The following is a 17,826-nucleotide window of genomic DNA, read 5'->3' on the forward strand; positions in this document are numbered from 1 at the left end:
AATCCTCATATAGTGTCTTCAAGTTTGCAATCCTTGACTGCTTCTCCCTCAGACTAGTTTGGACACTCCTGTTACATGCTTTCATGGTTCCTTTGACTACTTCAAAAAAAATTATATATATATATATATATATATATATATATATATATATATATATATATATATATATATATATATTACTATGGGTAGATAGACCATAAACAAGAAAACAAATGTATTTTGAAAAAAAATTATATATGTATTTTTTTTTCAAAAATACATTTATTTGTTTTCTTGTTTATGGTCTGTCCACCCATAGGAAATATGATTTTCATGACAGGAGGGATCACATCTGTTCTGTTCACTATATATTTCTATGCTATTTAGTGCTCAGCATATTAGATGATTACTTGCTAACTGGTTGGCTGGGTAGCTGTACACATGTGTGAAAAACTAAAATTAATGAATGTAAGCTACAAGGAGCCAGAAGTGAACCATAGTAAAAGAGGTTATTTTGGAAGGTACTAAACTTTTATCCATTGCAGATGATCAGGCAAAAGATGTACACCCACAATAACAGAATTTGATAGATTACTTAATAGCCACAAATTTATTACATCCTTGTTTGTAAGCAATGCGAGTTTTCTACTCCTCCCATGAATATAAGAAGTCTATTTCTCCACCCCTTGAAGCTAGGCTTGGCCATGCGATTTGCTTTTACAATGGGACATTTGCAAATGTGACAGAAGTAGAGAGTGGAAAAGTGTGTGCACATTAAAACTTGTCCTCTTGAAACATGGTCCTCAGCATTTGGAGTTTGAACTAACCTTGAGAATGAGAGAACAAATGGAGAGAGATGCAGTCAACGCCAGTAATAGCAAGTGTACCTATGATTGAGGCCATATCAGACCACTGTTAGATGGTAAAGCCACCATATCACTATAGTCACATGAGTGAACCCAGGTGAAACCAAGAAAAGAACTGCATAGCTAAGCTTGGCCCAAATTGGTGACCTACAGGATCATGAGCAAAACAATACACTAGTTGTTTTACGCCACTAGATTTTGGGAGGGTTGTTTAGACAGAAATAGATGCCTGAATTAGGTAATACAGTAGAAGATTTTCTAATAACAGGTATAGGTGCTCACTAAATGACCTTAAATGGACCTTTCAATCTTAAGAAACTATAATTATACTGAATGTTTTTTTTGTTTTGTTTTGTTTTTAATGCTTAAATGTCATTTGAAACAGCTAACAAAGCCACACGTACTAAAGATTCACCATACAGGCTATTCATCTGTTTGTTTGAATTTACTGTACATGTTCTAATTAAAGAAGCATTTCAGCATTTGATGTGTACTTAAAGCTCACATAATTTTAAATACATTCTTTAAATCCTTCCTAGCAAGCAAAATAACATTTATGCTGAAATCTGTCTCATGGCTTGTTCTATGTCTCCATATACAGACTGCAGTAAGTATAATTCATCCGTAAAAGACAGCTGAAATATGTATTGCTTTGAATTGTTATAATATTCTGCACAAGAGACTGGAGGAGAAAATTAACTGCCGTATGCTGTCTCATTCAAAGTATCAGATGGATAATAATAAAACAGAAAGCATATACAATCATTTAGAGCTATTTTAGGACCATACGCTCAACTTCATTGACAATAATCAACTATAATGTATTTCAGAAAATAAAAGTGAAGAGAATATAATTCTCCTCATTATGTTGGGTGTTAGACTCCAAATTATTTGAAAATTTCATGGATCTATAGAAATGTAGTTTGTACCTAGAGATAACTAGACCTCTGATAAAGATGAATTCAATTACTCGTGGGGCATGTTTTCCCTCTTTTTGCCATAAATCAAGTTTCTCCTCCTTCAATCATCAGTTTCCAAACTCACATTTTTCAGGACATCGACCCAGATGTAATAAAATTGATGCAGATTCCTCCTTCCCATTGCACATGTTGAGTTCTGTACCTGTCCTGCATATGTTACTAGATTGTAAATATTAGCTTTATGAAAAGTGAACACAGAGTTCCTTCAAGCATCAGGAAAGTCTAGTGCTATCTTTTTAAACTTTTTCCCTCTTCCCTCTCTCCATTTCTCTTAACTTACTGCACTGTTTATGGGAATGTAAATTGGCACAGTGACTTTGGAAAACAGCATGAAGGTTTTTTAGAAAATTAAAAATAAAACTACCATATGATCCAGCAATTCCACTTCTAGGTATTTATCCAAAGGAAATGAAAAGACTAACTCAAAAATATATCTGCACCTCCATGTTCATTGCAGCATTATTTACACCAGCCAAGGCATGGAAATACCCTAAGTTGATGGATGAATAGATGAAGAAAATGTGATTTCACACATACACACACACACACACACACACACACACACACACACACCCCAGGAGTGCCAAAAAAAGTATATACATTTTAAGAAAGAAAAAAAAAACTGTATTAAAATTGTAATACTCAATATATACCAATAAAAAAATGAATACAAGTCATGTGTATACAGTTTTTGACACCCCGATATATTGCAAGTAACTCAATCTATCTGACATATATAAAACTGTCCACTCAGTGACTACAAAATACATATTCTTCGTAAGCATACATGAAATATTCTCTAGAATAGATTATATACTAGGCCATAAAACAAATCAATATAGTTTAAGAGGTTAAAATCTTCAAAATATATTCCTGAGCCCAAGTAAATAAAAAACAAACAAAAAAAGCCAAGGCCCAGGTAGCTTCCTTGGTCAATTTTATTAAATACTTAAATAACATCAACCCATCATAAACTGTTTTAAAAAAAACAGAAGAGTAGAGAATGCATCCCAACTCATCTTATGAAGCCAGCATTAGCCTGATACCAAAACCAAAGTCATCACAAGAAAAGAAAACTACAGACCAATATCTCTTATGAGAATAGACACAAAAATCCTCAGCAAAAAATATCAAACCAAATCCAGCAACATGTGTAAAAAGAACTATACACCACAAATAAGTGGGATTTATACCATGAATGCAAATTTTAGCTTAACAACTAAAAATTAATTCCTGTAATATACCATAACAATAAAGACAAAGCTGCATAATAATCTCAATAGATGCAGAAAAGGCATTTGACAAGATCTAACAGTCTTTTGTGATAAAACTCAACAAACTAGGAATATAAGTCGACTTCCTCAAACTGCTAAAATATATCTACAAATAACCCACAACTAACACACTACTAACTGTGAAGGTCTGAATGTTTTCCCCTGAAGATCAGGAACAAGGAAAAGTTGTATACTTTTGCCACATCTATTTGACATTATACGAGAAGTTCTAGCGAGGGCAATAAGGAGAAACCAAAAAAAGGCGGGAAAAAGAAAGATATTCAAAACATCGTAGCAAGAAAGAAAAAATAAAACATTTTTTTTCATCTGCAAAGAAAAAAAATCTATAAGTGACTTGGGACATACAACAAAACTACTGAAGTAATTAATTTAGCAAAGTAGCAAGATGCAAGATTAATATACAAAAAATCATGTATTTAGATTTTTATTCTGTGCCTAGCACTGGGGAGTGAATTAAGTCTTGAAAATTTGTTCACTTCTGTCTGTGGTAGATTAAGATGTCACATAACACAACGTTTGGCGTGAAAATTCAGGAGGCTGGGAAGTCCAAGATCAAGGAGCCAGAACATTAAGCAGATCCAAGTCCGACAATAGTGGAAGCCACTCTTGGTTCACTGCTTGGCCTCTCCCAGGAAACTCCAAGTCCAGTGCTGGTGGCTGCCATCTGCAGATTGCTTTGTGGCTAATGCCACGTGGCCCTAGGCAGGGTACAGGCTGAGATTGAACTTGGCCTATACAGGGAGCCTCTCCAAGAAGCCCCTGGGACCAGCATTCCTGGCAGCCAGCTTTGAACCAAGTCAGCGCACCACCAAGCTGTCTCCACAGGTGATACACCCAAAGGGCAAACTATGCAGGCACCAGTCCCTGCAAAAGAAATCTTGCTCTGTAGAGTCAGCCCCTGTACCACAACTTTTCCACTGTAGTCATGGCCAGTCCTCACAGTTGATCAGCATAAGGGTCAATCCCTCTCACTGATGTGCAAACAGCAACTGATACTCAACTACAATAGGAGGAAACACACAACACACATAAGTGACACACCAGAAGTACCTGGCTCAGGTGACCAGGAAACTACACCACTGGGCCCCAAAGGACACCTACTATGTAAGACTACTCTGCTAAAACTGGGAGACATAGCAGCTTTACCTAATACATAGAAAAAAAATAGAGAGGAAGCCAAAATGGGGAGAAAAAGAAACATGTCCCAAATGAAAGAACACAATGAAGCTCCAGAGAGAAAACAAAGCAAACTGGAGACAAGGAATCTACTCGACACATAGTTCCAAATGCTGTTCATAAGGGTGCTCAATGATTTCAAGGAGAACTTCAACAGAGAGATAGGAAACCTAAAAATGGAGGTAGAAAACTTTTTTAAAAAGTCAGAAATAAAGACTACATTAACTGAAATGAAGAATGTATCAGAGGGAATGACCAGTACATTAGATGAAAAGGAGGACAGAATTAGCGATTTATAAGTTAAAGTACCAGAAAACACCCAATTAGAACAGCAAGAAGAAAAAGGAACCCCTTCAAACAGTAGATAGTTTAAGGGGCCTTTGGGACAACATCAACTGTAACAACATTTACATTATAGGGGTCCCAGAAGGAAAAGAGAGATCAAGGGATTGCAAACCTATCTGAAGAAATAATCACAGAAAATTTCCCTAACCTGGAGAAGAAAAAAGACATACAAGCCCGGGAAGCACAGACCATCCCAAACAAGATGAATCCAAAAGGCCCACACCAAGGCATATAAAATGCCAAAGGTTAAAGTCAAAGAGAGACTCTTACAAGCAGCAAGAACAAAGCAGTTACCTACAAGGGAGCTGCCAGAATACCATATTTCCCCAAAAATTAGATGGGGTCCTATATTAATTTTTGCTCCAAAAGACGCATTAGGGCTTATTTTCAGGAGATGTCTTATTTTTTTCATGTACAACAATCAACATTTATTCATTTATTCATGTACAAAAACCTACATTTATTCAAATACAGTCATGTCATCTTTTGGAACATCTTCATAACTCTCCAAACCCCGAATTTCTGCTTGAATTTTTTGCGACTCCATTTCCTGTAGAACCATTGGCCCCAATGTCTCATGTCCAGCAATAGAGCTCTCCTTAAATGAGCACTTCTTGTCCATGTAGCATGCTCGTAGTGCATTAGCAACACAGCTGTCAGTGATTTTATCCCATGAATTCTTCACCCAAGTCACCACCTCTTGCAGGCTAGGCTTCACAAAGTTTCCATGCTGATTTCTCTCCATTCTATTTTCAATGTAGTCATTGATTTCCATGCAGAAATGGTCCTTGAATGACTTTTTCTTGCAATGTCAAGAGTCTGAAGATAGGCAGTCATTCCTGCAGAAATCATTATTTGATCTATTCTTCTCTCTGCAAGGATGTTCTTCATATCTTCAGTGTGGTGAGTGCTGGCTGATTCCCAGACCAGCAGACCTCTTTGGCCATCTTGCAAAACTGGTGGCAGCATTAAATCGACCCACTTACTTATAACTGCTAGTGTGCACCAGGCTTTTTCGGTTTCAAGGACATAAATACCTGAAAAACGTTCAACCTTATCTTTCTTGCCTTTAGTGATGATTAGAGGTGGGGCTTTCTTTCTATCCAGACGAATTGCCAAAATACAGGTAACACATGCACTTTTTGTAACCAGTGGAGGGAATGTAGATTGACGAGGCTCCCCTCTGATCAACTGTCCTTTGAGATCCTAGGCCCATTAACACTGCAGTTTCATCTATAGCAATCATGTTGGAGAGTTGGTATTTACAAAAGTTGATGCCATCAACAAAGAACTTGAATGCAAGTGCACGTTTAATAACTTCAGTATCTTCCAGCTTGAACAGTGTTGTTGATCTTAGAGACAGTTCATATCCCTGAAGGAAGCCATCCAGCCAGTGTTGTGATGCTTTGAATTCTTCTGGGGATATTTGTAACTGTGGTGCCATTGCAAGGGCAAATGTCTGAATATCAGCCCTGTGCCCGACCAAAGCCTTTGCTCTCCTGTCAGCAATCCATTCACAGATGCTGTCTTCCAGCTCAGGAAATAATGGTTGCCGACCTGACCCACACTTGGGCTTCTTAGCATTTCCCTCGTCCACCTGTTGACTGAGGTTATGGTACTCTGCTTGCCCTTTTCAGAACATTCGGAGATCCAACTTCTTCTCTGTGCAGAAAGCCATAAGATTCTTGTCCCGAGAGTCCTCCATGATTTCCTTCTTGTACTAGACAGAATAGCTCTTTCTTTTTGCACAAATCTTCTCTGGGGGCCAAAATTTATTCCCTTTAAATTTACGATTAAATCAAGTGTTAATAGAAGACTTACGAGACAGGTGCAGCAACAAAAATGATGACAGTTAAGAATGATGGTCCACACAAAAGTGACGAAAAATTGCAGGCACCAAAATTCAGAAAACATTTCCTTATTTCACACAAGTGCATTAAGTACGTCCGTTATAACACACGACATATTGAATTATGAAGACTCATATTAGACACAATCATGTCCGTTCATTATGAAATGCACACATTATTCGTGAGTTGCGTCTGTATTCTGATTGATCATTCAGCAGTAAATCTTGAGTTCATCTGTTTGCATAGGCGTTTACCTCTCGTCGAAAGGCGCCCACTTGGGTATTTACAAATACTTAATTATAATTTATATTATCATTTATTTTAAGTATCAATGTCAATAACATTATTTATTTATATTTAATTATATATTAATATTGTTTTATAATTTAATATGTGCATCTTGTGTTGCAACGGATGTACTAAATGCATCCGTCTGGCTGAGGATATTAACTGGGACTTATTTTGGGGGTAGGGCTTATATTACAGGCATCCTGAAATATCATGCTGGGGCTTATTTTCCAGTTAGTCCTATTTTGGGGGAAATACAGTTGTATCGGCTGATTTCTCAACAGAAATTTTATAGGCCAGAAGGGATTGGCTTGAAATATTCAAAACAATGAAAAGCAAGCACCTACAACCAAGATTGCTCTACCCAGCAAAGCTGTCACTTGGAATTGAAGAACAGATAAAGAACATCCCAGACGATAGAATGCTGAAGAAGTTCATTAACTCCCGATACAGTATTGCAAGAAATGTTAGAGGGACTTCTTTATAAAGAAGAAGAAGAAAAAAGATTTAAAAAAAAATGAATAATAAAATTGCAATAACTACATATATATCAACATTTACTTTAAATTGAAATGGGTTAAATGCTCCAATCAAATGACATAGGGTGGCTGAACTGACAAGAAAACAAGGCCCTTATATATGCAGCCTAAAAGAGACTCACTTTAGATCGAAAGACACACACAGAGAGTGAAAGTAAGGAGTTGGAAAAATATATTTCATTAAAATGGAAATGAAAAAAAGAAAAAGTTTGGGTAGTAAACTGGACAAAAATAGACTTTAATACAAAGGCTATAATAAGAGACAAAGAAGGACCCAATAATTCTACTTCTGGGTATTTATCTGAAGAAACCAAAAACACTACTTCAAAGGGACATGTGCATCATATGTTCATTGCAGCGTCATTTACAATAGTCAAGATATGGAGGCATCCCGGGTGCCCATCAGTGGATGAATAGATAAAGAAGAGATGGTACATATATACAATGGAATATTGCTTGGCCATAAAAAGAATGAAATCTTGCCATCTGCAACAAAATGGATGCACCTAGAGGTTATTGTGCTTAATGGAGTAAGTCAGACAAAATGCCATATGACTTCACTTATCTGTGGAATCTAAAGAACAAAATAAAACAACAAACAAAACAGAAACAAAGTTATAGATACAGAGAACATTTTGAGAGTCGCTTGATGGGAGGGGGATTGGGGCTGGGTGAAAAAGGAGAAGAGATTAAGAGGTACAAATTGATAGTTACAAAATAGTTGTGGGGGTGTAAAATATAACATTAGGAACATAGTTAATGATATTGTAATAACTATGTGTGATGTCAGATGGGTACTAGATTTATCAGCGTGATACCCTCATAAGTTATATAAACATTTAATTACTATGTTGTACACCTGAAACTATTATAATATTGTATGTCACTCTAATTGAAAAGTAAAACAATTATTTAAAATGTGTATCTAAATAATACCAATGAATAACACAAAAATAAAATTAAGAAAATAATTTCATTCAAAACATCATTAAAAAGAATAAAATACTCAGGTATAAATTCATCAAAAGTAGTATAAGTGTTACATACTGAAAACTACAAAATATTGTTGAATGAAATCAAAATATAAATAAATGAAGATACATTCCATATTCATGGGTTGGCCAACTCAATATTTTCAAGACAGCAATTCTCTCCAAATTGATCTATAAATTGAATGCGATCCCTTTCAAAATTTAAACAAGTTTTTTTTTCTTTTTCTTCCCAGATTTATTGAGGCATAATTGAAAAATAAGCTTGTATATATTTAAAATGTACAACATGGTGATTTGATATACATATATATTGTGAAATTTTACCACAATCAAGCTAATTAACACATCCATTGCCTCACATAGTTACCTTTTTGTTTTTTCTTAGTGAGAACACTTAAGATATACTATTGGCAAATTTCAAGTCTACAACACAGTATAATTAATTATAACCTTCATCCAGCAAGTTTTTTTTTTAAATAGAAATAGACACACTGATGTGAAATTTTATATGGCAATGCAAGAGACCCAGGATAGTTAAAACAGTCTAGAAAAAGAGTAATCAGGAGGACTCACACTTCTTGATTTCAAAACTTACTATAAGCCAAGATTTCAGTGGATCTGAACTGAGAGTCCAGAAATAAACCCTTATATGTATGGTCAACTTTTTTACTACAGTGTCACAATAAGTACCAAAATTCACTGAAAATGGATCAGAGATGTAACTATAGGAGTTAATCTATAAATTTGTATAAGAAAACGTAAGAGAAAACTTTATTACTCTAACATGGCAAAGCATTTTTTTAAAAAGCATCTTTACAGAAAATCACAATCCATACAAGAAAAAAATGGTAAATTGAGCTTTATCAAAATTTTGAGTTGTACTTCAAAAGACATCATTAATAAAATAAAATTAAAAAAAAAAACAAGACAGACTGGGAGAACATATTTGCAAATCACATATCTGTTAAATAACTCATATCAAGGTTATATAAAGAATTCCTACAGTTCAATAATGAAAAGATAAATGACTCAATTTAAAATGAGCAAATGATGTGAATAAATATTTCTCCATTGAAGATATAGAACTGGCCAATAGACACACAAAAAATTGTTCAACCCCACTAGTCACTATGGAAATGCAAATCAAAATTACAATGAGGTACCAATATATGCCAACTAGGAAGACTATAATTAAAAATCTAGATAATAACAAGGGTTGGCAGGGATGTGAAGAGATTGAAAGAATCATGAAATCTTAGTAGGATTTTAAAATTCCACAAATTCCTCAAAGTTTTACATAGCATTATCTTATGATGCACCCAACCATTCCACTTCTGAATATATACTCAAGAGAAATAAAAACATGTCCACACAAAAACTTGTAAATGAATATTCACAGTGGTATTATTCATAGTATTAAAAAAACTAAAACCACAGAAATTTCCATCAATTGATGAATGAATAAACAAAGTGGTATACCCACACATACAAGAGAATGTTACTCAGCGATGAAAAGGAACACAGTACTGATGCATGCTACGACATGGATGAACCTCAAAAACAGTGAAGAAAGCCAGTCACAAAGGTCCACATATTGTATGATTCCATAGTAAGTAAACTCTGCTTAACTCACATTAGGTGTTCAGTCCCTGCTGTGGTCTTGTCTTCAAAATCTCATTGATTCTCCAGGAAAGTTCATAGCCTCAGTCAGGCCTCGATGTCATGTGAACATCAATGACATCCAGAAGAGACCTTACAGATAAACTCAGCATATCTGCTATTCAGTGGCTTTGGATAGATCGAATGTGCTATCTGGGGAAGAGGGGGCCACTGTTTGAGGTATGGGAAAAGATCAGAAGCGTTCATATTTGGGTTTCTTCAACTAGAGTTAGCACTCATTCAAAAATTTTTCAACCCATTCAATGCATTGCTCCTGATATTGTTAAATATTTTTATATAACCGTATTCATTTTCTCCTATTCCTTACAGCATTGGGACACATGGTATGTACTTAAGGTTTACTATTTGACTGATTGATTAAACTTTGCAGGTGTGCTTACTGTTTTCACAGGATTTAGATGAAAGAAGATGCCAGGTCACTTCCTTGGAAACATTTTTGCATAAGGAATTATTGTCTCACAGTTCCATAAGAGAGCAGTGTTTTCTTACAAAGAGACCAGTGTTACAAATTATTCTTAGAAGCCTTAAAATTTTGCCTCCTTAATGAACTATTTCATTTATTTCTGTTTAAGTAGTAGCTATGTAGTGTAGCATGGTGGTTAAGTAGTGGACACGGTGGAGCCAGACTGTTGTATTTTAAACCCAACTTCTCCAATTCCTACACTGAATTTGCATCCTGATTTATCCACTCACTCAATGCTTCAGTTGCCTCATGTGTAAAATGAAGGTTAACCCGATATATTTTATAGGATTATTGTGAGGATTAAATGACACAGGAAGTGTTCAATAAGTGTCAGTGACCCCACCCTTTCTGTTCTACAACATTCCCAGTAAAGGGGAAGAAAGAACACAAACTCCCAAAGAGATTTTCACAGCGCTATTAGTAGTATAAAGATGATATATAAACTAATTTCTCAAATGAAAGCTATTTGTATAGCCCATTTTTCATAGAGGCCAAGAGGGAGGTTTATTCTTTGGAGAAAGTAATCAAACCAGGCTGACTGTCTACAATGGGCTGTATCACACAGCCACCTACATTCTTGATCTTTAAAATGTAGCATAGTATAAAGAAAACATTAAGTTTATGTTTTATTCACCTTTGTATCCTCAATGGCTAATACAATCCTCTCCACAAGAGAGGTACAGATAACATGTTATGGAGATTCTGAAGAGAGAATTTACTAATAACTTGGAAAGGTGAAAAAGCAGTAAAAAAAACCCCACAAAAACAAAAAAATCAACACTTGGTGCAAAAGATGTTACAGCTGGATGGGAGTCAGACATGTCCAGCTGGAGAGAAAAGGAGCTGGGAAAACTTACATAAGAGGAAGCAACTATATGCAAAGAGATGGAGAAAAAACATAGGATGTGCAAAGGGGACATTGTGAGTGGAGGTAAGATTCACGAAGTGGGTAGGTAAAAGATACAGAGACTGGAAATGTAGGTTAAATTGCTTGATGTGAGTGTGAGGGGATGTGGAGCGTGAGGGAGTGGAGTTTGAAATACCCCACTATGAAGTATGGATTTTATCCTGTGAGCAACACAGAATGACTGAAGCTTCTTGAAGAGGGATATGGTATGATCAGAACTATGCATTAGAAAGATTAAGCTGGTGTAGAAGAATATTAAGAGAAGGAGAAGGCGAGTAGGGTCTAAAGAGTAAGTTGTTTGAATAGTCCAGGCAATAGGTAACTTGGATTAGAACCAGGGACAAGGAAGTGTGGAATGTAAAGGAGGGAATAGAACCAAGAGAAATTTGAGGAGGAAGCATGAATGAAGATTTGATAATCTATCACATCCCTCTTCAGTCAGGCTGTGTCACAGCTCAGCATTAAATGTTCTCCACAATCTTCAGCTTTATCTTTCACTAAACGTCTGACATGCCTAATTCTTCAAGCTGTATCGGGTTGCATTCCTTTGTTAAAGTACACCCTGCACTTTTCCATTTACTCCCCTCATTTCCACATGTACAAGTCCTATCCATTTTTGAAAGTTCATTTCAAATATAATCTCTTTCATCAACCTTTCTTGAGTCTTCTCCATGTAGAATTAACTCCCTCCTCTATTCTTCCACAACATTTAATTTTTACATCTGGTTTGGCCTTCATCCCACTTTGTACATACATTCCACAGTATTTTATTACCCACACAATAAAGTTCAAAAACCTTATCATGGAACCCAAAACTATTTAGTTATTTGGTCATTGATTAATTTACTAATCACTTCATTCAACAAATATTTGCATTCCTAACATATGCCAGGCACTTTGCTGAGCCCTGTAGATAAAACAGGAAACAAAACAGATATAGTGCTTAGCCTTATGAAATATACATTCTACTGCAAGAGGCAGGCAAAAACAAATATGTAAATAAATTGACTAAGACTTCTAGTCAGTGATATGAAGTACATGTGCAAAGGGTTGATATGGAGACTAATGCAGATCAAGAAGGGGACAGTTTCATTTTAAATAAGGTAGCTAACAAAGGCCTCACTGAGGACATTCATTTAAGTTAAGACCTAAAGGATAGGGAGGAAGTAGTTTTGTGAGGACTTTCAAGAAGGTCATTCCAGGCAAAGAGAATAGGATATGCAAAGGAACGCAGACAGGAAAAACCTTAGTATAGTCAAAGAACTAAAAGAAAGTTGATGTGGGGTTGAGCACAATGAATGAGAAGAATTGCATGAGGTCAGGCTGGAGAGATAGACTTAAGTGTTTGTGGGACATGGTAAAGACTACACCTTTTTCTTCAAGTTCATTGGGAATTCATTTAAGAATTATATGCAGTAGAGTAATATGATTTAATTTACGTTTAAAAATGATTACTTTGATTTCTCATTGGGTAACATAGGGACAAGAATGGTTAAATGAAGTCCAGGTTGGAAGCCATTGCACTAGTCCAAGGAAAAAAATAACTGCTTCTTAACCTAAGGAAATGCTATATGAAGAAAAGAGGGCAGAATTAGTGTTTAGTTTGGAGACAAGTTGCCAGGGAGTACAAAAAATTGGATGTGGGAGAAGTTATCAAGGGTGATAATTAAGTTTGTGATATGAGTAACTAAGTAGTGCCTTTTACTAAGGTTCAGGCTACTCACAGAGGAGGTAGATTTGGAAAGGAGAAATAAAGAGTTCAATCTGAACATTTTTATTTTGAGATACTTATTAGACAACAAATGAAAATGTCAGTTGGGCAGTGGGCTATGAATTAGGGACTCAGTGGAAGAAAATAAGTTGAAGAAAATTACTCAAGAATAGTGGAACATAATTATAGTTAAAGCCATGGTACTGGATGAGACTACTTAGGGACAGACTGCCGAGAAAGAAGAGAGGAGGACCAAGAAATCAGTCCTGAAAAATTCAAAGATTTGTAAGGTAGAGGAGGAGAGGCCTACAAAGGATATTTACTTAAAGCAGCTATTGAGGTAGGAAAAAAAACAAAAAACTAAAAACAGGAGATTGTGATGTTGCTGAAAGAAAAGAATATTTCAAGAGAAATAGTGAGGTAAATTGTTCATCATGCTACTTACATTAAGTTAAGATAATGACAAAGAAAGGTCCACTGATTTTTTTTTAATTAAAGTTTATTGGAGTGACAACTTTGTTAGTAAAGTTACATAGGATTCAAGGGTTCAATTCTGCAATACATCATCTATATATCACATTGTGTGTTCACCACCGAGAGTCAGTTCTCCTTCCATCACCATATATTTGATCCAGTTTACCCTCATCTACCACAGCCTTCCCCACTTACCCTCAGGTAACCAATAAACTATTGCCTGTGTCTATGAGTTTTCCTTTCTTTGTTTGTCTTGTTCTTTTGTTGCTTTCAGTTTTATATACTACATATCAGTGAAATCATATGGTTCTCAATTTTTTCTGTCTGACTTATTTTGCTTAGCATGATAATTTCAAGACCCATCCATGTTGTCGCAGATGGCACTATTTTGTCTTTTCTTAATACCACATATTCTTTATCCAATCATGTACTGAGGGACACTGGTTTTTTGCATGTCTTGGACACCATAAATAAAGCTGCAATGAACATCAGAGCACATATATCTTTATGGATAAATGCTTTCAGACTTTTTTGGTAAATAGTCAGGAGAAACTTATGGACCGTGGGTTCAAAGAGGATTTTATGAATTTGATTTCAAAGGCAAGGGAAGTAAAAGCTAAAATGAATGAATGGGACTTTATATCAAATTAAAAAGCTTCTGCACAGTAAAAGAAACCATCGACAAAATAAAGAGACAACCAACCAAATGGGAGAAGATATTTGCAAACAATACCTCCAATAAGGGGCTAATATCCAAAATACATAAGGAACTCATACAACTCAAAAAAAAAAACAACAAAAAAAAAACAATCCAAATTAAAAAAAAAAAAATGGGCAGAGGACCTGAATAGACATTTCTCTAAAGAAGACACAGATTGTCAATAGACATTGAATTTTACACCATGGAATTTGTTGTTGATTGTGTCAAGAGTGTTTTCAGTTGAATTGGGGAGAAAGAAGCCAGAATGGAGAAGGTTGAAGAGTAAATAGAAGCCTATAAATTGAAGAAAGTAAATGTGAATAATGAGTTTGCTTAGGATGAATGTAGAGAAATGGAGTGATAGCGGAGTAGAAGTGGGGTCAAGAAAGGTTGTTTCTGTTTGTAAAATGGGAGACTGGGAAAGAGTAAGGCATGCTAATATTAATGGAAAGGATCCACTAAAGAAGGGGAAAATTAATGATGTAGAAAAGGGAGAAGATAACTGAAGTAGCAATATTCTTGAAGAGGAGAAAGAAGATGGGAATGGAAGAGCAGATGGAAGAATTCGCCTTTGATTGAAGGAGGGAAAGGGGAAGAATGTGAATACAGACAAAGGTAGGACTATAGATTTGGGCATGAGAAAATGAGAGTTCCTAGATGAAGATTATGATGATGATATCAAACACTTAGAGACACTTATTATTGGCCAGACATTACATACACACATGTGCATACTTATCCATACTTATCAGGCAAGTAGTACTATTATTTCTATTTTTGCAGGTGAATAAACTGAAACACAGAAAGGATAAGAAACTTGCTGAATGCAATGAGGGTGCAATTCACACCTAGTTAGTACTGATTCAAAGTTCATGCTTTTAACCATATGTTACTTTTTCAGTGAGGAAAGAAGAGAAGTAATCAGATATAAGCAAATGTTGAAAATCTTGGGTGAAAGAGAAAAATATATCAGTCATCCTGATAAGTGGGAAGGTGAGCCTAAAAAGAAATGTAATAGAATTACTGTGTAGTATTACATACCTGTTTTAGGTTTGAGATTTAATTTAAACAGAAACCGGTCAGATACAATTAATAGCACATTCAGAAAATTCATGTATAGGTCTATGTTTCACATGAAATTATGGATCCCTTGAGATGAAGGATATGCCTTTTGTGTCTTTGTATTCACCACAGCATCTTGCAAATAATAGACACCTAATGTCTATTTAATTGAGTTTGTTTAATCTATTGCTCCCAAGTAAAACCATATGAGAGAGGACTGTTAACGCTTCTATAATTCAAACTCCCAATGCAATAAAATATTGACAAATTGGATTACATAAAAATGTCTACATGGCAAAAAAATCATAAGTAAAAAGTCAAATGACAAACTATTAAAAATGTTATTTGCAATATGTGTTACATGTTGCAAAAAAAGGGCTAACATCATATATATAAATGAAATAAATGAAATTAAATGAAAAAATAAATGAACAATAAAATGAAAATATAAATGAAATAAATGAAAAGAAGATCAAAACTGTGTCAGAAATATGGACAGAAGAAATAAACAGTAAACAAAAATATGTACAGTTATCTTTTAAATATATAAAAAGATGCTCAATTTTACTTGCAATAAGAGAAATGCAATCAAAACTACACTGAGTAACAAGTTCTCATGGATCAGTTTGAAAAACTTCAAAAGTTTGACAATACAATGTTGGTGAAGCGGTGAGGAAACAGGCACTCTCATGTATAGTTGGTAAGACTGCAGAAGGATGTGACTCCTTCAAGGGGAATTTTGAAATACACAGTGGTGTGCTGGTAAATGCTTCATAGCTGGTTTCCTGAAAGGAGAAAAAAAAAAAAAAAACTAAACTAAAACCAAAAAGCCCTGATGTGCAGTGTTTGCTGATTTCCTTGGTGAAAACTGCCCCACCATAACCAATTTCAAGCTACCAAAGTGAAGTCACTGAACACAAACTGGCAAGAGATGCATATTATCACATGGTTATATAGTTTTCCTACCATATAGTTACAATTAACATAAATCACTGAAAGAACAAAGCTAATAGCAAACTGTAGTTAAAAAGAATTAGGAAATGATGAGTTCAGAATATTTATTACCTTAATTTTAAATATTATTTTAATGGTAAGTTTATATGATTTAATTTTTGCTAATGCTTGTATTTTACAACTAGCTTACAAAATTCCTGCAGTGTAACAGTATGAACTGTTTCTTGAAAGCCAGTACGAACAACCTTCAGCACAGCACTGAAATAGCTAAAAATCTAAATTCACATTTACTCTTTGACCCAACATTCCTACTTCTAAGAATTTACTCTGAAGATAGTCTTCAACAATACAAAAGTGCATATGCAGAAAATTATTTATTGCAGGATTGTTTATAATATGAAAAATTTGGAAACAATCTATATGCCCATATATAAGAAATCCACATAGTGAAGTTTTATGTGGCTGCAAAAATGAATGAGGATAAAGAAACTTGTACACAAATGTTCAGAGCAGATTTATTAGTTATAGCTAAAAACTGGGAACTACCCAATTGTCCTTCAGTGGATGAATAGTTAAATAAACTGGCACATCTATTTCATAGAATACTGCTCAGCAATAATAACGAACAAACTACTAATATACACAACAACTTGGATAAACCTCAAGGAAATTCTGCTGAGTGAAAAAAAATCCAGTCTCAAAAAGATACATATTGCATGATTCCATCTATGCAACATTTGTGAAAGAGCATAATCATAGATACAAAAAACAGATTAGTGGTTCACATGTGTTAAGTATAATGGGGGACCATGGATGGCTATAAAGGGGTAACTGGAGGGAATCTTCTTCCAGCTTTATTGAGACACAATTGACACACAACATTGTGTCAGTTTAAAGTGTACAATGTCATGGTTTTATATATGGATATACTGTGAAATGATTACCATAAGGTCACTTAATATCTCCATCAACTCACATAGTTACCATTTGTGTGTGTATTCAGTGCCTGCACATATGCACATGTCTGTATGTGGTGAGAACATTTAAGACCTACTCTCCTAGCAACTATCAAATATGTAATACAGTATTATAAAGTACAATCACCATTCTGTGCAGTAGATCCCCAGAGCTTATTCATCTTATAACTGAAAGTCTTGACCCTTTGAATAACATTTCCTTATTTTCCCCACCCCTACCCCTGCCCTGTGCAGCCACCAATCTACTCTCTGTTTCTGTTTGTTAGATTTCAGGATTTTTAGATTCCATATATAAGTGAGATCATACACTACTTGTCTTTCTCTGTCTGACTTACTTCACTTAACATAATGCCCTCAAGGGTTATCCATGTTGTTACACATGGTATGATTTCCCTCTTTTTTGTGGCTGAATAATATTCTATTGTGTGTGTGTGTATAGTACCAAAAAAATGTATACACATTTTAAGAAAGGAAAAAACTGTACTAAAATTATGCTGATGGTAACCACATTGAGCACCTCTTGTAATTACAGATGTCAAACATGACTTATCCTTATCTTTTTTTATCAGTATATATTATTACAATTTT

General features: G+C 35.0%; 1 protein-coding gene across 1 annotated transcript in view; it reads right to left on the reverse strand.

Moving 5' to 3' along the window:
• IL1RAPL2 (interleukin 1 receptor accessory protein like 2) overlaps nt 1-17,826 on the reverse strand; it is a 1,393,401-nt gene that overhangs the window by 264,634 nt on the left and 1,110,941 nt on the right. The gene's annotated exons all lie outside the window — the stretch shown is intronic.

Source organism: Rhinolophus ferrumequinum, chromosome X, assembly GCF_004115265.2.
Source record: "Rhinolophus ferrumequinum isolate MPI-CBG mRhiFer1 chromosome X, mRhiFer1_v1.p, whole genome shotgun sequence".
Taxonomy (NCBI): domain Eukaryota; kingdom Metazoa; phylum Chordata; class Mammalia; order Chiroptera; family Rhinolophidae; genus Rhinolophus; species Rhinolophus ferrumequinum.